A 27,215-nucleotide genomic window follows, 5' to 3' on the forward strand; every position below is an offset into this window, starting at 1 on the left:
GGTAAAGTCTGTGGTAAAAAGCAACACATTTTACCTTAACACAAACAGTATTGAGAGTCTGGTTAAATGGTGCTGTATTTTAAAACCAATATATTAGATGCAGTCGAAAATTCACTTTAACTACTTACAATAATTGTAAATCTTTCTTTTTTTCATATGAAACTGAAAGCCTAAAACAGTTTGCTCTATAATTATTCATATTTTATTTTCAGATAAAAAATATCTCTGTAAAAAGAAAGTACTCTGTTTTAATCTGTAGCAATAGTTCCTAAAGATTTTCTGATTCATTTTGTCCTTTAGAGAAAACAGAACCAACAACTTTAGAAATTATCTCTACTATTAAATAAAAGTCACTTTGTGTGTGTGTGTTCCTTCATCATAGGTTCCGAAACAACCGAGCCTATCTTTTGCTAATTTCACACAAAGCTAATTTATATGTCTGGCAGTGTTCTTAGATATGTTGTGTACAGAAATTCATCCAATAAGTATTGAAAATCGTAAAAAGTCCAATCTTAAAAATCGTCTTTTCTTTCTTATAGATAAAAAAAAAGAATAATTTTTACAGGGGAATATTTTATGTTACACCAACTAAGGAGATAATAAAATTTCAACAAATCACTTCAAATCATTTCTTTGTTTGCATAGTTTAAAAGTAAACATTAATCAGAAGTGATCTTTCCAGGGCATTCATCGTCAAGCCAAAATATCGCCTGGCATGATATTGTAAACAAACACAGACAGAATTTGATGAACGACATTATCATTATTTTAAAAATTTTTTTTTTGCAAATTATTCCTCATAATAAATCAATAGAGGGTTAATTCTATAATAATACATATACAATCTGCATAAATTAAAATATCACATTTAAACGTATTATACGAATGGGCAATGCCAGACTGCCAGTTAGTGTTTAGATATTGTCTTGAAAATTCCAATCTCCACTTGAACAATTGAGATTTCCAAATTAATTTCAAAGGAAATCAACAATAAACACAGCATTGCTTTTGCTAAGAGATTATTACATAAGTCAAAAAGTGAAGATATTTTGTTTCAAAAGGGATCAACTTGATTGACAGAGAATCTATTACTCTACTTAAAAAAAAAAAAATGTAGCAGTTACATAACAAGCAATCTATTTTCCTTTATATGCGCACACAATCTCTTGCGTAGTAATGAGTTGTGATTTAGTTGGTGAAAACAGGCCCAATTTGTTTTTAAAATGTTTGAATCAGAAGGTATGCATGTTTTTAATGACATTGTGGTTGTTAATTTGTAGAGTGATGTTGTTTGTTGAATGTTGAAACAGGAGATAGCCATTTTGTCAAGTGAAGAAAAGAGTTTTTTTCTGTGATTTTGAGTTAGCCGTGTCTGTAGGTATCCGACTGGAATAAGAAAAGAGTCACCAGAGTTTGAAGGAAAGCATCAACATTTTCTCAACAATAATACAGATGTTTTATTTAACTGCAACAAGAATACAGGAACATAAACAAGTTGAGTTGCTCGGCCAGCAGATATCATAGAAATGTAATTTAGTCCCAGTTGGTCTTAAATACGAAGTTGTATCTAGTCTCCTGCCAATTCCTGGCAGGAGACAAGATATGTAATATGGTGTATTGTTAGATTTGTATCTCAATTTGAACTGTTGTTTTTGGCAAGCATCCATCTTTGGATGAAAATCAGTATTGTGCATGTGCAGTGATGTTGAAATCACCTGTATATAAATGCACGAGCTTCAGGACGTCTGTTTTCGTCAACTAAATCACAACTCAATATTATGGAAAAGATTGCATGCACACATAAAAAAAAAAATAGATCTTTCGATATGTAACTGGTACAGAAAAAAATTAAGCAACAGCTGAACAAACTACTTTTTGCTGTAAACTTCTGTTTTTAAAATGTGATCACTTTGTTGTAAAGTGCAAAAAATTGCCAAAGCATCAAGCCTGCAATTGTCATCTTAAAGTAATATGTTTCTGAATTTTTGAGATGAGAATTGATAATTGGGATTATTCGGACTAATGTTCTCATCTTAAGTGTTAGTCGCATAATGTTTCTGCTGACGTAACCTCCAAACTTCTTCAGGTGTATTTTGTCGACCTTAGAAATCTTTGTTGAACTCTGATATCTGCATGGAATTTCGAATGGAACGCTATTTAATTCACAGGAATAACATGCTCTCATTTCGTCAGCCATGACAAGGTAGAAGTTTTGAGTAATTCACAACTTTTATTGCAATGTATTGTGATTGTATTGCAAGGAATAAGAAAAATACAATTGTAGATTACTTAGACTTTTACACAAAAATAGTGGACGACATGAGTGTGCTATGCAGTGGATTAAATAGAGGATTCCATTAGAAATTCCATACAGATTACGAATACAATAAGATACACATGAAGAAGGTCAGAGGTTATCAGTCAAAATGTGTAAGCAACACTCAGGCTGGAAACAATAGTCCAAACAATTCGAATTAACAAGATAATGAGTTTGTTGTTTAATCTGTACAATTTAAACTAATTTATGTCCTGATTTTCAAAATTTTATTTGACAAATATAGATTTGCTTCTGATAATCTTCCTTTTTCTAGTAAATAAAATTGTAATATATTCCTAAATATGTTATTCAACATAAAAAATTTTTAATTTCAGTTTCCCGTTGAAGAGAGGGAATGAAAGCGAAAGTAGGATCTATTGACAAAGATGCTAAAAAAATTAAAAAAAAAAAAAAAAAACGGATTATGTAGATTGGTTGGTTGTTTTGTTTTATGGCATATCAATTTAATACCAAATACAGTAATTTTTAAAAGTTTCTATGCATCAAGTTTTTTTTTATATCTTCAAATATTTATCCATGGTATTTAGTTTGGTTTAGTTGTTTTGTAGAGGAAAATTGCTGTTTTTGTTTTTGGCTTTGCAAAGCATGATTGAGTTTTGCAAAGGAAAAAAACAATAACATCAATATTTAGTGCATCTTAGGTCAGGAAGTCAGTATCTTCAGACAATCTAATCTGGGAGGACTAGAAGTCGATGCTGAGAGATGAAACGGTCTAATTAGAAGAGAACACATGTTAATTGTATAAGTAGAGTACAAGAGTGGAAATACTGTTAAAGCAGTTCCGGTGCAGAATACTAATGCAAAGCAGGACTTATATTACAACTCTAGACAAAAATGGAAAAATGACACCCAATTTATCAAAATAAATTGCCATAGAGCAATCTTCAAGTTTATTAATGGCACTACAAGAAACCGTATACTTTCACTAGTCCTCTATGGAAATTTTCTAAAAATAATTAGGAGAATTTGTCTTGGACTGAGTTTCCTATAATTAGTGTCCCCACATAGTTAAAATTAATCCCTCAAAAAAAAGATTTGCACCGCTTTTATTCCATTTACATAAATTAAAATTATCTGATTTTAATCTAACTGCAAAAGGCAATGAATTATTTTGTTTCAGGAATTATTTTACTATGGAAGGGATATTCCTCTGCCAAAAAAACACACACACACATATATATATAAAACCTGCCCCCAGATGATTAAAATTAATCCCTCAAAAAAAAAAAAAAAAAAAAAAAAAAAAAAGATTTGCACCACTTTTATTCTCTTTACATATATTAAAATCAAGAGATAATTATACTAAACCTTATGTCTAAAATCTTTATTTTAATTTTAATCAAAATTCATTAAATAATTTTCATTCTAAAAAAAGTTCAAAATTTAAGGCTTAAGCATAAGGGGTCTTATTAAAAGATTGAAATTCAAGAAATCTTTCTTGATTCATAGTAAATGAGTTTGGATAAACTAAAGTCTAATCGGTATGGATCAAATTTAATGGAAAATTGAATTTTCAAAAGCTTAAAACAAAAACTTTACACATGGCCTCTGCTCTATCTTGAGACAATGGATACACCTTGTAAAGATGGTGACACATGTAATTGTGAAGAAAGGCTTGCTTAATCTCTAACCATACCTCTTATGAATCAGCAATGCTTGATTCCAGTGGCAGGGAGAAGTCCAAGACAATTGTCAAGATAAGCAAACTAGTATTCCCAAATGGTTACCCATTTTAGTATTGATCAGGCTCAACGTTGCTTAACTTTGCTGATCTAACATGATTATGCCGCATGATAATTTATATGATTATTCAAGTTCTTCCTTTTTTTTAGTCAACAAGTAAATGTCTTCAATATGACCCAGAGAGTAAAACCAACAGTCAACTGAAATCAAAAATGTTGCATTAAAAAAACTGACAATACAATGTCTTTGCATGAGACATTCTCTCCTCAATTTTGAACTCGGATGAATTCGAGGTGAGGGGGAGGGGTCATTTGAAAAGATTATGTCAATTAAGTAAACATTTATTGTTAATTTGTTATGTCAATTTACAATACATCTAAGTTTCATTCATAATTAAACAAAAAAAACAATTGCACAATTACAGTAATGAATAAATCACACGAGTGTTACATACCCGTACTTAACAAGTACTACCACTTGTATCCCTATCAACAAAAATACCTACGACACATCCGACTAGCAGAATCCCACCCCTTCACTGTAAAGATTCTTAGATGCTGGAAGATTTTATACTCTAGTATCTACTTTGCTCACACTATTTGTCTTTGGAATTCCTTTCATGATCATACCAAAATATAGAAATTTAAATATAATGTAAACAAACGTCTTTTGCGCCACCCCTATTTATATTGCTTCCCCTTCCCTATCACAGTAGCCCCTTACACTTCAGTAACAATATGTTTTAAAAAATTCTACTAGAGTGAAAAAATCTTTATTTTTGTTCAAATCCATATTGTCTGTTTTTGGGAGGAGAATTTTTTCCATATTAAAAACTGACCTTTTGTCTAACTTTGCCCTAATTTGCATGTAAATAAAAACCCAGTTCTATTATAATTCATGCGGAGTTGAAGATTAAAAAGAAAGATTTTGTTTAGGAAAATCATAAAAAAAAAGTCCGCTCAGTAAAAACTTAAATATTTTGTCAGAAAAAAGATTTCATTAAATAAAAAAAAAATTAATATTATGCATGCTAGCTGGACACGATTTTAACAAGGTCTTTTTGTTGACACTTGTTTGTTTACACAATTTTTTAAAGATAACTGTTTTGTGCTGAGTAATGCATTATGGTCACAAATGATCTCCAAGCAAAGAAATATGTGAAAAAAATTCCTATTCTGCAGACGTTTTACTTTTATAAAATTGATAATTTTATTTTTCTACAGAAATAAAAAATATTGTTTATGAGTATAATCCATTTTTGAAATACTAGTAAAAAATAGGGTTTAAAAACAGTGTCGACATTAGTTTTGTTTTTTTGTTTTTTTTACGAATCAGTCACCGCTTATCAAGATCTGAAATCACTTTTTAATCAGTTTTAATAAGTTTGTCAGGTGGACGGTGACATAACACTTTGAGGGATTGGTTGATAGTTGAAATTAGGTAGAATTTGATTCTGTAAGGAAAGACAACAAAAATTTGTTTATATCAGACTTGAAAACGATCATATTGTAGTCATCTAGGAAACAGCTCCCAAGCATTATTCCACAGACAATCAGTTCTTGGAAAGAAACTCTGCTCGTGAAAGTGCTGCTTAACTTCAAGTGCATATACGAAGAAAGGATAATTATTTACAGTGGTTTTAACTAAGATATTTTGCTGTGAATTTTTTTACATAAGAAATCAGAGATTGAAGCTCAATCGAGCATTTACAAACAAATAACAATTGAGTAGGGAAAGTCTAGCAACGTCATTTCTGTGAAAAAGAGGCGGCTGGGACAAGATAAGGACATTACCCATTAGATTTCTGTCAAAATAGGAAAGTGTGTTCTGCACTTTCCTAGATGTGACAATACTATTTCATCTTAAGACATATCCAACTCATATATATAGAGGGTTGCATTAGAAGTGAGAAACTTTCTGGAGCAGTAGAATGATCCAACCATTTTTCCAACAACCTTAGCAATAGATCTAATGTAAATCTTCCACTTCAGGTCGGAGGTAAAATAAGCCAGAGGAGCTTATCAAAACAAAGGGCCTATTCAAAGAGAGAGCCATTCATTTCAATTAGCGCAATGTGATGCTCCAAGTGTTGGTAGTGAAAGGAGAGACGTTTTGGTTTTAGATATATTAAATGTAACTACTTTCTCTCCCATTGTACTACATGCTAGATGTCAGAAGAGAGAGAATCAGAAACATTGTAATCATTGATGTTCTTCAAAGTGCTGGCATGTGTCATCGACATAAATGTCAAAGAATGATCTTAGAATGTGATTTGAGAGATCATATTAAATATTAGTTTGCGGATTGGGGGGCTTAGAATCGATCATTGACAAACGCCAGCATTGATACAAAATGCTTCAGACTTTTACACATCAAAGATTACTTTTATAAACAGATCTGAGAAAAAGGATTTAATGATTGAGATGACACTCTCAGATATTGCATAGTTAACAATCTTGTAGAGCAGAACTTTGATATCTGAAGAACTAGTGTTGTAGAAACAAAAACCCCATCAATAGATTATTCACTGACTCGATCTGATATTACAGTCAGCATGTCAGCTGTTGACCTAAAAGAATGAAATCCATATAGTTGGTCATTTTTGTTTTGCTGAGATGGTAGGCAACTTTGTGATCCATTACAGATTTAACAACTTACAATGTAAAGAAGACCAATCAGTCTGTACTAAGATGCAGAAGACCAATTTTCAATATTTTAAAATAATAGGTAGACTGACAAAGTTTTCTAAAGTGATGGGAAGCACTTTTTCTTTAAACAACGATTGAACAGCTTTGTAAGAATAGAAGCTAATTCCGGTTTCAGCTCATGAGTGGAATGTTGCCAGGAACAGTTAGTTTGCTGGCATCAAGGTTCTTGATAAGTTTGGAAATATATATGAATTTCGTTTAATGTGTTTAGTCGTAGAGGGATATTCAAGAGGTACTTGGCCATGATCGCGAAGGGCGAAATTTGATGCAAAGTTTTTTTTCAAAAATTTGGCTTTATCGAATGTTAAGATCATCTCTATTTATGATGGTTGGAATGGCGGTTTTCAAGCTTCTATTTGTTCTTTGCCCACTTGTATGTAAATTACATAATATTTGGAATCATTTAAATAAGCAAATAGAAAATCATTTAATCTGGTTTTAAAATGCTTATCAAATTATCAAGTCTTAAAAGATTGATAATTTTGGAAGGTATTTCTATTTATATCTAATAATTTTATAGATTAAGCCATCATTAATTCAATTATAATTCAATTAATAATGTAATGTCCAAAATAACAAATTTAACTTTCAAAACGTTACTAATAAATAATAATAAAAAAATTTGGCTAAGAAAAAAAAGACGAAACAATAATGAAAGTAAAATAACTCCCGGACGACATCGGGCAGTTAGAGCTAATAGGTATTATGTAAAAACTTAAAAAACAAAAATCCGTTCATTTTGGGACGTGAGTGATTATTACCACCGATTATTGATAAGTCCTGTCTTTTTTGTTTGTTTGTTTGTTTGTTTCTTAATTTAAAAAAAAAATCACAAGAATTGTCAAATGAACATAAAAATGTTATATCAATTTATTGATTTCATTATTAAAAAAAGAAGTCAGATTTGAAGCTTTTAAAGTCCATAGTTTTAACTAATTTTGTTTATGTTTTTATTGACTTAAAATGCCTACAACGCCATAGATAAGTGCATGATATGAAAGATACAGAGTTCATATCTGATAACTGAACCAGATTTTATATACATTTTGTAACTTGTTTTAATGTAGTTAGAAAATGGGTCAAAGTTGGCTTTGGTGTCAAAACATTAAGTGGAAACTACTAAAAGTGTGTGTGTGTGTGTGTGTGTGTGTGTGTGTGTGTGTGTGTGTGTGTAGAGTATAGAAAAAAGAATCATACTAGGCTCTTAGATAATTTATTTCAACCGCATTAAGCGAATTCTCCAGACCAAACTATTCACCTTCGTTAGAAACTGAAAATCATCCGAGACTTTGAACGCATACACACACACATATGGGTGAGGTGGTGTAATAGTGAGAGCTTCAGTATAATGGTCCTGTGCTTGCTGCAGTAAACGCTTTTCTGTCCATTTCTAAATTGATTTCACCTCTTCACCACCACCATCCCCCGCCGACATTTACAGACGATGAATGAAGTGAAAACATGTTTAAAAAGTAGGTTTTATTTTTTTTTTAAGATATTTTATGAACCTTATGGTATAGATGTTGTTTTTATTTACTGATCAAGGGAATACCACTCTTAATGAAGAAAAAGAAGACACGTCGAAGGTAGCAGTAGTATATACGTTTTTTTTTTTTTGGCCTCCATGTTGAATAATTTATGTGTATTGGCTGTTGTTGCTTGGCTGCTTTTAAAATGGGGACAACATGAATAGTACGAGGGGGGAGGAAGGAGAATGGTTTGAGGACAGAGAGGGAGGAGGAGAAAAAGAAGAATAGTGTGAGAGGAGGGAAATACTATTAACAAATACATAGAGGGGTATATATATATATATATATATATATATATATATATATATATATATATATATATATATATATATATATATATATATATAAACAAAAAAAAAATGGATGAGGAAGAGAGAAAATACTATTTACCAACTTGGGTTGTGGTTGTCCGCGCTCTATCTCTACGCATTTATAAATATATAAATATAAATTTACGAAATAAACTCAAACCAGACAGTTTACAAAAAATATTTTTAATCAGTAGTATTTATTTAGTAATATTAAAGAAATTTATTTTATAAGAAGTATTTACAATATTACAATTAATTTTACCACTGTATATTTGTTGTGATGTAACTATCAAAATAAATACTGTACTACTTGAATATTAATTAATATAAATTAATTAAAAGAAAAAGTATTGAAATAAAATGTATTTATTGTATTTGAAAAATAATAACGTATTCTTTTTTAAATATAATTTTTACATTTTATAAATATTTTCCTTTGATTAATTCTATTTTTAAAATAGATTTTAATTATGGGTTATTACGTTTAAAAATAAATTAAGAAAATTTATTTGAATGGCCAACATCTTTTGGTATTAAAAGTCTACAAAGAGATTAAAATTGTTACGTAAACGTAATTTTTAACATAAATATCTGAAAATAAATTATATTTGGTAAATTTTTAAATTAAAAAAAAACGCAAATTCATACTAAGTCTGTTTTACTTATTCTGACCTAATTTTGAAGTACCTTTTTTATTGGTAGTCTGGCTGACGATCAAGTTAAAAGCAAGCTAAAAATAAATGTAATTTTAATATAAATAACTAGAGTATTATTTAATAAGTGATTGGAAAAGAAAAATGACGATTATTTTGTGTAAGAACGAAAAAAAAAAAAAAGAAACGATGTGAACTTAAATCGACGTCAGATTTGATCATGAGTCGAGCAAGATGAACCAAGCAGCACACATACACACAATGTCCATTATTTTTAGTACAACATAAATACAGACATGTGTGCATAAACAAACGTTTACATCATTCAAGGGAACTTTTATGTCAACCAGATTAGCATAATAAAGTCAAGGGATGTATATTCGATGCAGTGGGATCTATATTTATTTGGATTTGGTGGCAGAAAACGACGAAAATAGACGTCAAAACCGTGTTTTTGGGTTGTTTTTTTTAAAGAAACAATAGATTCGAACAGTAGAAAAGAACAAGTCATTAATGTTGGGTTATGTACGGTTTCAGCGTCCCAATTTCTCCTTATTTTGCAAACGAGGGGTTTCTATATGATCATTCGATTTGTAGTTTTTAAATTACATTTCAAGTTCAAAATTTTTTTTTTTTAATTTATAAAGATTTAATTAAATATTGATTTTTATAAAGAACTTGTGTTTTGAACTTTGCATTATATATCATGTTTTAAATTTGGATCTTTGGTCCTTCCCTATTACTTAAATTAGTTACTTAAGAGTTCTTTTTCTTTTTCGATCTAATTAGTGAGAGTTTTTTCTGGTACTTATGCAGAATACGGACTGTGGTAAATTCAATTTTTATGGTATCTTGTTTATTAAATTGTTAGGTGAAAGTACAGAAAAGTTACAAAACGTCCTATGTTAACAGATTCCTAAATAATATTATTTCAGCACGGTCTGTATTTTGCATAAGTACTTTATTTCTTCTAAAATTAATGTTAGTCAAACAAAATAATAACAAAAATAGAAATTACAGGGAAGGGGGGTAAAACTAACTTTAAAACCTTGTAAAAATAAATATACTAAATTAATATTAAAATCGAAATTATATCTTTATGATTTTGTTTTAAAACTTTGTTTACATTTTAAAATTACAATATATTTTTTTAACACTACACTTGGAATAATCATAAAAATTACGTCTTTTTAAAAGAGAATTTAGGACGCTAAAAACGTACGCAACCAAAGAAGGAAACGTTTTTGTTTTGTTGTTTTTAACTGGGTGTGAAAATCGCAACAAATGGAGTCAACACTAAATGAACTATAAATAAAAATATATATATATATATTAAGTACAACATAGATTTTTAATAATAATAATGGCACACACATGTATACACACATACATGCAAATAGTGAAGTGAGCTAGGAATAAGCAATCTATAAATAGTCGACTCTACGTTTGCCATTTTGTGTTTTTTGTGTTCGTTTCATTTTGGACAAGAAATGGAGGATCGCTTTTGTTCGGGTTGATCGTTTGAGATTGGATCTTTATTGCAAACGGTCAGAAATAATAACAGATGCGAAATGAAGCCCATAGGGAATACAATCTTGTGCTTTTTGCGTATGTATTTTGAGAAATTAACGATGAAAATAAGAATCGATGTCAGGAAAATCGACCCTCAATTAATAAACAGAAGCCATTACATCACGTCATTTTGACAGAATTTCGACTTTTTGAGACAATTTATACATTTTGGAGAGAAAAAAAAAGAAGTGTTTTTCTTAAATCATAACTATAAAATACAATATAAACACACACACTAATACATTTATAATACGGTACTTATACACAATACAGATCGTGCCGTGTTTCAAATAGGATTTTCAAGTTAAATTCCATTTTTACGGTAACTTGTGAGGTGAAAGTACAGAACAGTTTTTTTAAAAAAGGCCTCCCTCATGTTAAGAATGAGTTTCTAAATAACATTATTTCAGCACGTTCCGTATTCTACATAAGTACATATATTTTTATATCTTATTTAAACTTATATTTTATTTATATATAAAATTTATTTTATATTTTGATTTATTATGTATTTATCTCACATTTTTACGTATGTGTATTAAGTATTTTTATATATGTATATTATATATTTATGGGCGATTTTCACGAATAGTTAAAAAAAAAATAGGCAACCAGCAACCACATATATATTTTATAACAAATACTTTTTTTTTAAATTTTCTTCTTCAAAATACCATTAAAAAAATTAAACTATTATTTCTCTTTCTCTGCGTATTTAAAAACAATTGTTTTTTTTTAATCGATTAAAAACAGTAATTAAGTATAGTTAATTAACAATTTATATTATATGTATATTCAATTCGATAAAAATACACAAGATACTGTAAGATCTGCTGCTTACATGGTTTAGGAGTAACAGCAGAATCGATCCCCCATTTTATGCCTAACAATACTAAATTACAAAAATACTCACTGAACGTCAACAGAAGACATACTAGCGTGAGTATTGGTACTTTGGAACTGTATGTACTAAGTTTATATTTAAAACCGTTTGTGTTGGCAGATCATATTTTTTTGTATATAAATTTATAAACATAAAAGCATGGAATGTACTAGAATAATTCTAATAGAAAGAACAGGTGCCCCGTGGTCCAAATAAGGCATTTAATGAAAACATAACGTTTACTTATAAACGTAGATTGTAGTCGGTAAATAAAAAAGGTAAATAAGAATTAAGTAATTAAAAGGATTAATAATAAAATAAGTACCTACCTTGAAAAGGAATTTTTGTTAAATGGCCTTATTTTATTTTTATTTATTTTTTTGTTTCCTTATGTTTTATATTATACCCTGCAAAAATTGCACTTTTTATCACAGAATCTGCTTGGGAGGAAAAAATCTTTATACACACACACGCGGATTTTTTTGTTTGTTTTGTTATATATATATATATAGAATTTTATATATGTTTTTGTGTTTTTTGGGGGGAGTTTGTCTTACGTTTTTTTTTTTTTTTTGAGGATAAATTTTCTTTTATGTTTTGTTTGGGTTTTTTTTCTTTTTCTTTTTTTTTTTTTTTTTTTCTTCAAATTGTCAAAATAGAAATATCTACATAGCACCGGAGCTGAGACATGAATAATATTGCCGAAATATACAGATTCTCACAGTATTTGAGCTGTGCTAACAGGCCTGTTTGGGAGGCCGAGTTAGGCAGCAGACACATAACGAAGTGAACCTCGATTTTGTTGTCAGATTAATGCAGAGATGATGACGACATGGACACACTCCTACTCCCTACGCAAAACATACTGTCACTTCTACTCATACTTTCACCTTCTTCTCCTTCTTCCTCCTCTCCTCCCTCACTCCCACTCCGTCATTCCGTCGACCTCCTACCGCTTCCGCTGCTGTCTTTGCACAAAAAAAAAGCACGCACTCATGTTTCCTAGTAGCAGAAACTCTCAACAGAAAGAGAAAGGGAATGAGAGGAAAAGAGTGTGGGAAGGAATAGATAGATGAGGGAGAGGGAAGCACCGACCTGGTTGATTATTATAAAAAGCTTGACAGACAGGTTGTTGCATTTTCGTGTCCTCCATTCCTAGCCTCCAGGCTGGATCATTAAAACATTTAGTTCGCGCTTAAGAGGCAATCCTCCCAGGCTTTGCCTTTTCTTTTTTCGCCTGTTTATTTACCTGCCTAGCAGCGCAGCAAAAGCATTCAATCAGCATCGTCAATTTACAGTGGGGGAAATTCAGTCTTGCAACAAGCCCCTACCTCCCCAAAAAACTGAGCACTCTGGATGGGAGCAAAATTTGCCGTGGTCTTAACTGTCTGCATTCCCCGATGGGGCATCTCAGGCGATCAGTAGTTGTTAACCAATCTTTGGGGGAGAATGGCCTTCTACTCTGATCGGAGGATATTGCTTGTTGCCTGAGGTGCTCTCATCGAGCAATGCCGGATTCCGAATGCGGTTATTAATGTATCCGTCAAGAGTGTCTGCTTATTAGGGAGCAGACAATCCACTTTAAATTCAACATTGCGAAACAACACAACGCATTGCTGGAATGTAATTAAATTATAGTTCAAATAAGCGAGTCCTGTTCTCAGACAGACACGCACACGCACACATAACTAAAATTCAAAAAAAAAAAAAAAAAAAAAACAACAGAAAAACGGATCCTCTCTAAAACGTAGGCATACTTTTGCACTATTCCTTTTTAAGTAAACTACGCGGCTTGTCTTGTGAAGTCAGTGGTTTCTATGCCTACATCATATTGTGTTGTAACTGTTGAGTAACCAACTTTTAGTCCCCTTCGGTATAAATAATTTTGATTTTAAATTGTGGTAATTGATTTCTTAAAATATAATCTAGGCCCAAACAAAACAATCGTGCCCGTCTGATGACCTAAAACATAAAATCAATGTTGAGTTGGGTAGTTGGGCTTAAACTAGTTTTATTTTTGATTCATAAAAAATTCTAAATCGAAATAATAATTAAAAACAAAAAAAAAGTATGATTTTCGGTTTTTCTCATCATCATCATCGAAAGAAAATGTTACATACACAACAAACCTACCAATATCTTTTTTGGTTTGTTTTTGAGACGATTCGGATATAATTCAATGCGCTAACCAGAATTTGAGCTAAGCTATGGGTAAAAAAATTCACCATTTATTCAACGGAAGTTCTTTAAAATATTGGATATTTAATTTCAATATAGCTTTTCTAATTAAACGAAATTGTCTCACCTAAAAATGTGTGTGTGTGTGTGTGTGTGTGTGTGTGTGTGTGTGTGTGTGTGTGTGTGTGTTATGGGTTTCATCTCGGGATTAATGTGTTGCTTTAACTTGCATCTATGTGTATATGTAAAGTTAGGTATGTGCATATGCTTATATATTTGTATGTAGCTAAACTAATGAACTGATCATTATGAATTTTAGAACACGGCTCAGACATAAGGGTGAGTAATGTGGACTATATTCAGTTTTATGCTAAAGAGAAAACCAGAGAGTGAAGGTTTTTCGTGAAAATTCAGATAATTCCAATTTTTATGAAATTTCAACAATTTCTGCTAGACATCAATTAATAAATATTATCACAATTTCAGTTGTTTTGGACAATATCAAAGGGTTTTAGAGCGTATGTGCACAATCTTTGAATATGAAAATTCAAATATTCCAGATTTTGTATTAAATTTGATTCATAGTCATTTCTAATTTCACCAATTTAGCAAGATTCCCAGAATTCCAATTTCGGTTAAAATCAAGTTCTGTCCTTTTTAGCAAAGTCACTTCTGATTAATGTTTACCAGTTTCAAAATATGCAAACGAACTTTGCTGCTTTTCAGAATAACAGAATATTTTAAAACTGGTAAACATTAATCAGAAGTGACTTTTCCAGGGTGTGTGTGTGTATATATATATATATATATATATATATATCTCAGATCAGCTGACGAAGAATATCAATAAAGAAGGACGGAACTTGATTTTAATTCCAATTTCTGATTTAGACCTCTCAAGTTTTACATTCTAGATATCTTCTTGAAGCAAAACCATCTAATGGATTCTTATAAAAATTTGAATAAGTACTCTACACTCAAAGTTTAGTCTCATAAGTTAATTTTAAGTTTTACAGGTTCACATAAAAGTGGTGCAAAACTGTCACGTTAATGAAATTCTTTTAGTTATACTTTCAAATGTATAAACATATGAGGCTGTGTTATACACAACTTAACTACTGTATGAGTTTGACCGATATAATAATTGTTAAAATCTGCTTTACTCCCATGATGCACCTGCTCATCGACTGGCAACGATAGCAAAAGATAATCAAGTATCATACTAGTCCTACTAACTACAAACTGTGTTTCTAAATCAGTGAGTGTATTTCCCTTGAACTGAAAGTGACACTGATTATGTAGTCACCTATCACTGGATAAAAGATATGACGCAAGTTGTGTTCAATCTAGATACCCCGACCCACCATGGGTCACTTCATATCTCCTTTTGTAGGTGGCTAAATAATTAGTGTCACTTGAAGTTCACGAAGTGTCTAAAGGGGAATCTATGCACTCATTGCACATTTTGAAAACGTTAAAACATTGTAAACGTTTTTTTAATACTATGAGAGTATAAACATTTTTAAAAAGGCTGAAACAATATAAACATTTTTAAAAAGGCTGAAACAGTATAAACATTTTTAAAAAGGCTGAAACAGTATAAACATTTTTAAAAAGGCTGAAACAGTATAAACATTTTTAAAAAGGCTGAAACAGTATAAACACTTTTAAAAAGGCTGAAACAGTATAAACATTTTTAAAAAGGCTAGACCAGTATAAACATTTTTAAAAAGGCTGAAACAGTATAAACATTTTTAAAAAGGCTAGAACAGTATTAACATTTTAAAAAAGGCTGAAACAGTATAAACATTTTTAAAAAGGCTGAAACAGTATAAACATTTTTAAAAAGGTTGAAACATTATAAACACTTTTAAAAAGGCTGAAATAGTATAAACATTTTTAAAAAAGCTGAAACAGTATAAACATTTTCAAAAAGGCTAGAACAGTATAAACATTTTTAAAAAGGCTGAAACAGTATAAACATTTTTAAAAACGCTGAAACAGTATAAACACTTTTAAAAAGGCTGAAACAGTATAAACATTCTTAAAAAAGCTAGAACAGTATAAACATTTTAAGACTATTAAAGTATAAACATTTGTTTACTGTATGTTAGGACAGTATAAGCATTTATTAAAGTCTTTGAGACTATAAACATTTTCAAAAAGCTAAGGCAGTATAAAAAATTTTAAGACTATTAGAATATAAACACTTTTGAAAAGGCTAAGGCAGTATAAACATTTTTGGACAAAGTATGGAATTACAATCCCAGCTAACTGCTAAGAAAAAACAGATTTCAGTCGACACTGGTTTAATCTTAATCATGGCATGTTTGAGTGAATTTTAGCAACCAAGAGAGCGTTTTTATATTTTTACACAATTTTAATATATTTTTAGATTGATACTTTTTTTTAAAGAAAAAAAGTAAATAAAATAAATAAATACTAATAATAATAGTTATTAAAATAATAACGAGTTATTATTTTCGATTAAGATTGATTTTTTTATGGAGAATGCATTTGTATATTTACAGAAGTTTTTAATAAAACAATTTTAACCAAAATTTGAATTGATTTTTTTTACCAAATGAAGACTTACAATTTAAAGGTTGATTTTTAGGCGTATTTGGGTCTGTTTTGAACAAATATCAAAGTTAAAATTGTCACATGCAATTGGAGAGTACTGTCTGCGCAAGGAAATTTTCTTTTTAGATGGGGGGGGGGATAATTTTTATTTCTCGCTTTTTTTATGGAGGGATTAAAATCTTTAATTCCAATTTTTTTGTTCTCATTTATAATTTAATTTTGCCACTCCCCTCCACCGTACCCACCCAAATTCAATCGTAAATGAGAGCAAAAAAGGCAGATTTTAGTTCCCCCCCCCCCCTCTTAAAGCAGAGAGAAATAAAAATCACCCCCACCCTCCCACCATCTAAAAAAAAAAATAAATAAATGATCTTCCCTCACAAAGATCACCTGCCATCTCATATATTCCAATCAAGAGATTTTTTTAAAATCCTAAACATACTTGTAAGTGCAATTATTTGAATATCTTTAGAACTTGGTTCCCCGAGTATATTTTGAAATATTCTTTTCTTTTTTATATTATTTTACTTTGGTTAGTTTTAAGAAATCAAGGACTGCCTCCTGGAGCTAACACTTTATTTCATTACGATTTGAATTTATATCTTTTAAGAATAGACGTTGTTTCCATTATTACTGCTACCTGTATTTCGTGCCAACTTGTTCTTCCAGGGATTGTTTCCATATATTTCTTCAGATTGTTTTTTTCATTAGGCCAGTTATCATTACTATTATAATTAGTATAATGTTGATTTCTTAAAGAGACTGTCATTTTTAAATCAGTCTTTAGATCCTGATATTTTGTTATCTTTTCCCATTTAGTTCTATTAAGGCCATACTCATTTGGGACAATGACATCATTAATGATCGCAGTTTCTTTTTTTAATTTTCTTATCAGTTTGTTCAAGCTGAGGATGGAGCATTCGACCTGATGCCAAACATTCACCTGTTAACTCAGATATTTCAACCGAAAGATCTTTTTAAGATTTTAACCGTCTCTTTAAATACAATTGTTTGAATCTCTCTTGCACTTGGTTCATCGGGTATATTTGCCAGGTAGTTTTTAAAATTCTTTTTTATGAGTTCAGTTGCTCCTATAATAACTAGAATGATAAAGATCTCAATATTCCAGTTTCTTTTCATCCCACCTTGGTGTTTCGTTATCTTTTCCCTTTTAGCTCTGTTTAACCAAGCATCATTGGGCACAATAACTTCTACTAAGGTTGCTTCTTTCTCCTTGTCCCATATTACTATGTCCGGTTTTAATTCTCATATGTATAATAAAACTTGATTCCTTAGAACAAGACTATGGTCATGCTTTGCAAGAATATCGTTTTTGTCAATTGTTTATTATTTTGATAACATTTTATTCATAAGAACAGGAATATCAACAAAGTGTTCAAGAATATGGTTTTTCCTCTTTTTTATTTTACGTCAGAAGATATCAAGTGATTCCGTCTTACAAATTTTTTTGAGATGCAAAACAAAAATCCGATAATGGCAAATAAAGAATGATAAACACATATGAACAGTGTCAAAATAATGAGTAGAATTTAAGTCATGATAATGTACAAAATATATTGGGATTCATAAGGTTTGCATTTCAGCTGCCAGAGTTGCAGGAAAGGTGTAGAATCTATGGATTGCTCTTCAATAATTATGAGAAGAAAGATCTGTTTAGTAGGTCTGATTGACATGGAGATATCTCTGCTAATGGAGATATGGCTCAGTTGTGCCTGGTCACTGAGAATGTCTCAGAAATTCTACAGGTAGTTTGGGTTACGATGATCATCTCAGAAATTTAAGAGATTTAAGAAATTTACAATGATCATCTTAGAAATTTAAGAAACTGACCAACGTGGATGTCCTTGAGGTCAAACAGATATCCCAGGTTGATTCAATCAATGTAAATGTCACTAGAGGTTGGAATAGCTGCCTTAGCAGGTCTGGAACAGCAGCAGGTTTGGTCAGGAGGATGTCATCAGAGATTGAAACCGCAACTGAGCAGATATGGTTGGAGCTTTGTTGACAGTGTAAAGCCTATGAGATTTAAGACTTGTTTTCATGACATGATAACTAGATGAATTAGCAGCTGGGTAGGTCTGATTGATATAAATGGTGTCTATCCAGTTACTTGATAGTGAAGTGCTTTTTTGTACGACTTTGAATAGGATATGGTATGTTGCAATATTTTTATATTACAGAAAGGTGGTACACAGATATTGTCCATTTGCAATTGAAAACCAAGGAATTGTGTTGAAATTCACAGAAAAAAAGGATGGTGCTTAAAATTGTTTTGAAAGTAAGAAAAAAATAAAATGTTTGTTCTCTTTAGGGAAATGCATGGGGGTTTTGATTTGTTCATTATGAAACGCCAGCACGTGTTGTTTATATAGTTGCCTACATAGAAAGAAAGAAAAAAAAAGAGAGAAAAAGCTTGCTTAAGGCAAATTACGCATGTTAACTGTTTTTTTAAACAAATGATGTTATTTTTTTCCAGGGACTTTTTTTCATGAGAGATTTTTGAAAAAGTATTTTTTTTTTTTTCAGATTGGACAGTGGTTGAAACTCGATTCTTATTGTTTATAATGTATTTTGCATTTTGTTAATGTATTTTGTATTGAGAAAAAATGTTTATGCATGTAATTGCTTGTAACTTTTGTAGAGGAAGCTTCTCATGTTGTTGACTTACGAAACATAGAAAATTATATAAAAAAAAAAGAATGAATAAAGTGATTTTTCATTGTTATAAACTGGTATTAACCAGGAATAAAAGTTTGTTTTAATGTGAATAAGCTATAAATTTGTGGGTTTGGCTGGAAAAAACTATGAAAACAAACGTTTTTGTGTTCTGAACACCTAGCAAATTGAACTGTTGTATTTTTTACTGTGCTGCGATTTTGTGCAGGTTATTGCGGATTTTTGTTGTTTTTAGGACATTACGATAATTTGTTGACCTTTGTGTAAAATCGATTTTATTGTGATTGAAAAATGTTGATGTGATTGTAATATTAGTTGTAAAATTTGCCTTGGCAGGTCGTTGCACCGTGAATCGATTAAGTAAATGAGAGAGGAATATATAAATAATTATAAAGATAAATAAAATGGAATTATGAGATGGCTAATTGAGATGCAAAGGTCAGCATGGGTTAAGATTGATAGGTTGAGGTCACGTACAGTCCATGATTTATTTTATTATTTCGGAAGTGATTCAAATGTTTTTTGTTTTGTTTTATGATTTTTTTCAGTTACAGATGGTTGCCGGGAAATTCCGTGTTTGCATTTGCTGTGAGCCAAAAGAGGCTGGTTTTAACTGAAACTTGGAGAAATGGATTTTCCACATGGTGAAATAAGATCGAACAGGAGCCACTCATGGGCCTCGGCTGGTTACAAATGCCTAGCCTTGGAGAATAAAGATTATTTCTCTGACATGGAGCAGACAGTTATAATGGCAAAAGGTTGCGAATCACTCAGGTGACAAGAAATGAAAGGTGTATAAAATAAAAGAACAAAAGGGCCAGCATGTGTGACACATTAATCAGTAGATTGGATCCCAAATGGGAGTGATAATATAACAAGATACCTTATTTAGTCTTGTGACGAGTATATATCCGAGTTGACCAGTTTTGTATTCTATGCTTTGGTAGAAATGTAGGAAAAATTGGTCCTTCAAAATGATAGTAAATTAGTAAGTGCATTTCACTGGTGCAAGGAGGGTAAGGTTGGTTTATGGTATAACATTTTTCCAGATTTGTAGTCTTGAAGTTTTGGAAATCTGAGTGATTCGGTACGTAGAAGATATCTTGTATGTTTAGATAGCTGATTGTCGTAGATATGTAAGTAGGTTTTTTTTGTTTTTTTTTAGATATATAAATAGGGGTTTTTGTACAACTTTTTTTGTCTTTTGTCGTTTTGTATTGCATTGTGCAGGTGGGGCGAATTGAATGGTTTTAGCTTGTAGGCATACATAAGAAATAATGAGTAATTAAAAAAAAAAAGAAAAAAGGCAGCCTACTGAGTTTTAGAAAGGGATCAGCAACTAATCTTAAGTTTTGGAAGGGTCAGGGTTCAGTTGGTGTTTATTCTAGTTCTTAGGAGAGTGTTGCAAATATTTTTTTGTTTTCTTTGTTGTTTTTTGTAGGATTTTTCTTTGAATTCGTGTCACTTCGGCGAAAGGAATAGGATAAAATGCTCTTGTATTGTCATAAGGAAAATCCATTATCTCTTAAAGGTTATGTGCTTATAGAAAGTGCGTTATAGCTGTGATGGGTAGATTGTCAAGATCTCCACGTGATCTTAAGATATGAGATGGTGCCACGCAAATGGTCTTCTGACATTTGCAAAGGTTTATTCTTGGGTATCAAGGGTATCTCAACGTTATGCATGGTCAACCATGATGGCACTGGGCCATTATGTTGTGACTACTCAGGTGTGACAATAAATGGGGCCAACACAAGTGATGTTTTGATAAATTAAGATGTCCCATAGAGGGAGTGGTAGTATCAAGATACCTGGTTAGGGCCTTTAGAGTTGTATGAAAGGGGAGTTCCCTGATTTTGGTTGCCTCAACATCCCGACAGAGGATGGAATTGCCACGATACCTCACCGCTAGTTTAGGATCTGCTAGGCACTGTAGGGTTAGCGCAAATTGTTAGGGTAATTAAGGTGTGGATCCGTCTCTTTTCCAAGATTCTGGTCGGATCTGGTGAAATCCAAGTGAATCTGTATGTTAAATGATATTTTCGAAAATTAGTGTGCTGACCACAAGATAGGCTGTAGCTAAAGGGGTTTTACTGTTTTGTTCCTCAGAATTAGTAGTATGAGTGAATGTTGATGATGACAGAGGGTGTAAGGCCTGGGATGTTAAAGTTTTTGGTGCCACCCGTGGAAAAAAGAGCCAAGGATGATGATTCATCCATGTTGAGAAGGCAAAGGGCCTCGATATGTGTTGTTTTAGCTGATTACCAAGGATTTTATCGACCATGAGTAGTGTCGACAGGAGTGGAGAAACACTCCTACAATTGAAATTTGGTTTTACTAAGAATCCATGAAGTCATAGGTAATTGAGTTGTAGTTTCAACATGATACAAGGATTAGGGCCACATGGCATTAATTGTGAATTTTGGTATGACAGCGAGGTGAGCATATGTCCATCCATCTATCCAGCATGGCTGCAGCCGAGATTGAACTCACTACACGAGTTTGTAGTGTAATTCAGATCTTGTCGGTAGCTGAATACTTGATGCTTTGCCATGGCTATCAAGGGTATTTTTTATTGTGACGCCATCACTAGATGGGGTGCCTACCACAGCTTAAGAGAGTCCCATCTACCCTCGAGAGAAGGATAGACCATGCCCACAAGCCATTGATCATTTCCTTCTGCTATGACAAATACCTGGAAATCAATAAAATATATAAAATCTTACAATGTCTTGATCTAAGTCTTGTGAAGCATCTTCCTTAAAACAGGTCCGCCTCCCCAAGATGGTTGCAAAAGCTCCAAGAAGCAGCTTGCAGAAACAATTATGTCGTCATGTTATTGTGTATATGTATATATGTTGACATGCAAGCATGCACCTAGAAAGACTAGCTGAGTCACAGGCTGTTAAGATAGACATTAGGACAACAGGCGTTATATAACAAACACAATTTACATAGAAATATGGAGCTTTAATTAATCGGAAAATATAAATATAAGTATGATTTAGATAATAACACACATATGTACAACAAACGTTAATTTGCTACGGTATATACAGGTGGGGGGTGCAATAAGAGAAGGGTACAAAGTTGTAGCACTCCTCTGAAGCCAAGCCTGGGTCTCTTTGGACTTGTGGGTTGGTGCCGAATCCATGCTACCACACCCAACACCCAGGGTCTGCCAATAGCCACCTGATTTGCACCAGGGGATCACCATACTTTTCAGCACATCCAAGTAAACTTTAGTGTTCAAAGATGATGTGTCCCTCTCTTGAAATTACACCAAAGATCATAACCTGGCCGGAAACTTTGTTTTCATCACCCTGGGTACGTCTGTTACTCATGGCAATCCAGTGATGCATTCTGAGGATGCTGGCAATAATCCTGTTATAACTTGGATCAGTAGAGAGCATAAATTGTACAGTAGTGCATCTCCGATCGCTCCTAGAAGCTCTTATCGCTCTTAGGATTTGTACACAACTAGCCAACTAATAGATGGTCTGCAACAAAAAAAAAAAAGAAAACCAGTTTTCATCAAACAGAAATGGAATCAAGTCGTCTTTTCTAAGGCGACAATTTTATCGTTCCACTCTGTATATGTTTAAAAAAAAAAACGGTATAATCTCATCCAATATATAAAGTCAAATTCTTTCGATTTGTCATCAACAGATGTTATAATATTATGATGTTATAATGTTATGTTATGATGTTATGATCTATAATGTTATGATGTTATATTGTTATGATGTTATAATGCTATGATGTTATATTGTTATGTTATATTATGACGTTATATTGTTATGATGTTATAATGTTATATTGCTATGATGTTATGATGTTATAATATTATTTAAAAAAATTTTTTTTTTTTACAAGGTGATCACCACTTATCAAGGCCTGGAAGCCACTCAGGGATAAGGGTTATTGTAAGTACAGTACGTTAGTGTGTAGATTTAATAAAGTGTCTAATTAAGGGGGCGATTTATCAAGAATTTGTTTACGTTGGACTTGAAGACATCCAGGTTGTAGTCAGGTGGGAAGCAGACAGACGGAACAGAGTTCCACAGGCGTGCAGTTCTAAGATAGAAGCTTTGTTCATGGAATCTACGTTTTGAATTAGACATAGATAAAGAGTGGGGAAAGTTTTGACAGTGGATTCAGCTAGACGGGTGTTTTTCGTAAAAGATTGGCGAGGGGGGACCAGAGATTGGAGTTCAGACGAGCACCTGCCATGGAAATAACGATAAAACAAAGATAGGCTTACAACGTCTCTTCTGTGGGAGAGAGATTGCAGGGAAGAGAAAAGGGCATCCCCCACTAAGCTACGAAGTCTATTTTGTACTCTGTTAAGGCAGGATAGGCTGTTTATAGCAGCTCCTGCCCAGATATGGCAGCAGTATTCCATCCTTGGACGTACTTGGCTTTTATATAGATAGAGAATTGCATCAGTAGTGAGATATCTTCTGGAGCGGTAGAAGGATCCCACCATCTTTACAGCGACCTTGGCAACAGACTTGATGTACGTGTTCCATTTCAGATCAGGAGTGAAGGTCAAGCCCAGAAGCTTGTCAAAACAAGGGGCTTTGCCTAGACGAGAGCCATCGATTTCAATTGATGCCAGATGGGGATCAGAGCGTTGATGCTGTAAAAATAGGAGTTTGGTTTTAGATGCATTAAAGGTAACCAGCCACATCTTCCCCTACTGAACCATTCGTTCAAGATCAGAGGAGAGAGAATCAGAGAGAGCTTTGTCATTTACAGCCTTTGATGTGTTGCTGTAGATGGTCGTGTCATCAGCATAGATGTCAACGAATGATTTAAGTATGTGTTTAGGGAGATCATTGATGTAGATCAGGAAGAGAGTTGGGCCCAGGATGGACCATTGAGGGACTCCAGCATTAATACTGCAGGCCTCTGATTTTTGTCCATCAACCACTACTCTTATGAGCCTATCAGAGAGAAATGGTTTAATTAAAGAGAAAACATTGCAAGTTATACTGTAGCTGGAAATCTTGTGAAGTAGGCCTTTATGCCATACCTTGTCGAATGCCTTTGATATGTCAAGAAAAGAAAGCCTTTGTCAAGAGATTCACTTGAAAGGAAGCCTTTGTCAAGAGATTCACTAATCCTATGAGATATAACCGTTAGCACATCTGTGGTAGATCTTGCAGAACGGAAGCCATATTGCGTGTTACTAAGAAGGTTATTTCTGCTGAGGTGGTTGACTATTTCTCTATTTAATATGGATTCCAGCAACTTACTCATGAAACACAGGAGATTTATTGGTTTGTACTGAGAGGGAGATGACTTATCACCTGAGTTCTTAAATACAGGGCATACTGATGAGGTTTTCCAGGGTGTTGGAAAGCACTTCTCCTTAAGGCAACGCTTAAACAGTTTTGTAAGTATGGGAGCAAGTTCTGGTTGAAGCTTTTTTAACACTATAATTGGGATGCCGTCAGGGCCAGTTGTTTTACTGGAATCAAGGTTCTTGATAAGCTTGCCGACCTCATGCACAAATATTTGTATGTTACCTAGCGTGATCTGTGTTATAGGAGGAAATATGGGGAGTTGATGGCCTTCGTCACATAGGGTAGAATTAGCTGCAAAGTTCTTTGCAAATAGTCTGGCCTTGTCTGAAGCTGACGAGATGACCTCTGGTCCATTGATAATGATTGGGATAGAACGCACACTTCTGTTCAGGATCCTATTTGTTATTTGCCAAAACTGGTGGGAACCAAGCCGCTGATCAGCTACTTTGGATTTAACAGACTGGGCATATAGCTCTCTTGCATTTTTTATTACTCTTTTACAGTGGTTGCTGGCATTCCTGAAAGCAGCTTTAGTCTCATTGCATCTATTACGTTGGTAGCTGGCTGGTAGGTTTTTGTTGAAATTTTTTAAATGGTATGAATCGGTCTATGCCTACAATTAACCATTCAGTCAGGTCTGATACTATAGAGGACACATCCTTTTTAAACATGGAATGCAAAGGTAGATCAGATATAAGTGTACGGAAGCTATCCCAGTCAGCCATAGAGTATTGGTATACAGCACAGTGGAGGGGTACGTCTGGGGACTTATTAAATTTCATTTTTATCTTAACTGATACAATGGAGTGGTCGAAGGATCCTAGAGGAGAAAGAACGGAACACAAACATAGCTCAGGGGAAGTTGAGAGAAAAAGGTCTAGGAGGCTTGCATATTGACCTGTACTATCGGGCACACGGGTGGGCTCACGAACAATCTGAGTGAGGTCATAAACAATGGCAAAATCATGACAGAACCTCCCCTCATTGTCTTATTTGAGTGAGTCAGCCATTCCACGTTATGGACGTTGAAGTCACCACAGCTGTGGATGTTAGCCGAGAGATGTGCAGACAGGATGTGGTCTATTTTCTCAGATATGCTCTTAAAGATAGTAACTCCGCTGTTATGGGGCCGATAGAGGGCAAATATAAATGCAGTGGTGTAAGCAAGTGCAAATGTTATTTTATGATGTTATGATGTTCTAATGTTATGATGTTATCATGTTATAATGTTATAATATTATGATGTTATAATGTCGACCTCCCCCTCCCCAAAAAAGCGTGTTAGGAAGTAAAATAAAGAAAGAAAAGTAAAATTTATAACAAAAAGAGGAAATAAATTGATCAACAGAACAAAAGTATAGAAAGAAAGGTTAGTAAAAAGACAATAGGGGAGGAAGTTCTTCACCGAGGCTCACAAAAGAAAACTGAAATGGGATTATTAATCAAGGTGTGGCAACTGGGAAAAAGGATCAGACAATATATTTAGAGTTAGTTTACAGATAATTTTAGGAGTGGCAGTGAATTTTGCAATAATTTACAGACAGTTATGAGTTTACCATAGTTGAGGACAGTTTCCAGTTTGGGACAGTTGAACAGTGACTTTCATAATATGTCATTAAGGCCTTTAAGCTGAAAAACGAGGTCACCACTGAGGTCCTAACAAGCAAGATCTGTCGAACAGTTACTGTTGATAATGAATCAAAAATGTTTACAAAAAGCACCAGAAAACTTAAAAATTGCATTAAAAAAGAGAAAATAAGGAACATGATTTGTACTGAAACTTATTCAATATTAACTTAAAAAAAAGAAAGACAGAATTCCAGACATAAAAGCTGTGTGTTTATACGTTAAAGTCATTAAACATTTCATGGATTTTAAGGACTAAAATACGTTCATTATTTACTTATAAATTACATTAAAAAAGAAGAAAAGAAAGGAACACAGTTCGATTCATAGTAAAACTGAACTTTATTCAATATAAATAAAATAAATAAAACAAATTAAATTCAAACTGTGACACCTTTTAACTGTTCTCTTTATTATTGTTCATTTTTTTTATTCTTCACATCCTATAAGTTAACAAATGCTCTCTAACTTAATATAACCCGTTTTCTGTGAGTCCTAAGTCTAATTTTTTCCCATTTCTTGCTAACATGATCTCATGAACAACACACATTTTTGTTAGCGCTTTTTACGACCTCAGTCGCTAAGTGCTTTCTCTCCAATCCAATCTTCTGCTTATTCTCCTGCCTGCTATAACTTGGTATGTATATTTGATTTCTCTAGTCTGTTAATTTAATTTTATTTCGTTGGGCTCTTTGCATTTGCCTTCTTTACTGGGAAAATTATTCTCCTATTTGTGGGGAGCCACGTGTACAATTTTTTTTGTAATTTTAATTTCCCCTATTAAGCTAAACGGTCATTGCAGGATTTCTCATGCCTTCTAGCCTCAACCTATTTTATTCACTTTTCTTTCTCTTTTTCTAACTTCTCATATTTCTCTCATTATAGCCAGCCATGTGTTTTATTTATTTTAATTAATTTTCCTGAAACGGTTGTTGCAGGATTTTTCATGCCTTCTAGCCTCAACTTCCTTTATTCACTTTTCTTTCTCTCTTTCTACCTTCTAGTATTTCTCTCATTATAGCCAGCTATGTGCTTTATTTATTTTAATTAATTTCCCTGGAACTGTCATTGTAGAATTTCCCGCCATATAGATCTGATCTTGCGCTCTTATGTTATGTTGATTTCATCAAATTGCATCCCCT

At 32.6% G+C, this 27,215-nt stretch overlaps 1 protein-coding gene and 1 long non-coding RNA gene across 13 annotated transcripts in view; one reads left to right on the plus strand and one right to left on the minus strand.

The window, feature by feature from the left end:
- Positions 1-12,567, minus strand: part of LOC145286261 (trinucleotide repeat-containing gene 6C protein-like) — a 143,939-nt gene extending 131,372 nt beyond the window's left edge. For 6 of the 12 annotated variants that reach the window (XM_080135087.1, XM_080135085.1, XM_080135093.1 and 3 more), the window contains exon 1: positions 12,007-12,567. The gene's annotated coding sequence lies outside the window, so the exon portion shown is untranslated. The remainder of the gene's footprint in view (positions 1-12,006) is intronic. The other 6 variants (XM_080135091.1, XM_080135089.1, XM_080135084.1 and 3 more) reach the window with 2 other exon arrangements.
- On the plus strand, positions 7,903-25,761 carry LOC145286263 (uncharacterized). The gene is made up of 2 exons (XR_013869134.1): positions 7,903-8,201; positions 19,684-25,761. It is a non-coding gene; the product is annotated as an uncharacterized LOC145286263 (long non-coding RNA).
- Positions 25,762-27,215: the final 1,454 nt, after the last annotated feature.

Source organism: Euprymna scolopes, chromosome 10 (assembly GCF_053919585.1).
Source record: "Euprymna scolopes isolate OS-2025 chromosome 10, ASM5391958v1, whole genome shotgun sequence".
In the NCBI taxonomy this organism is placed as follows: domain Eukaryota; kingdom Metazoa; phylum Mollusca; class Cephalopoda; order Sepiida; family Sepiolidae; genus Euprymna; species Euprymna scolopes.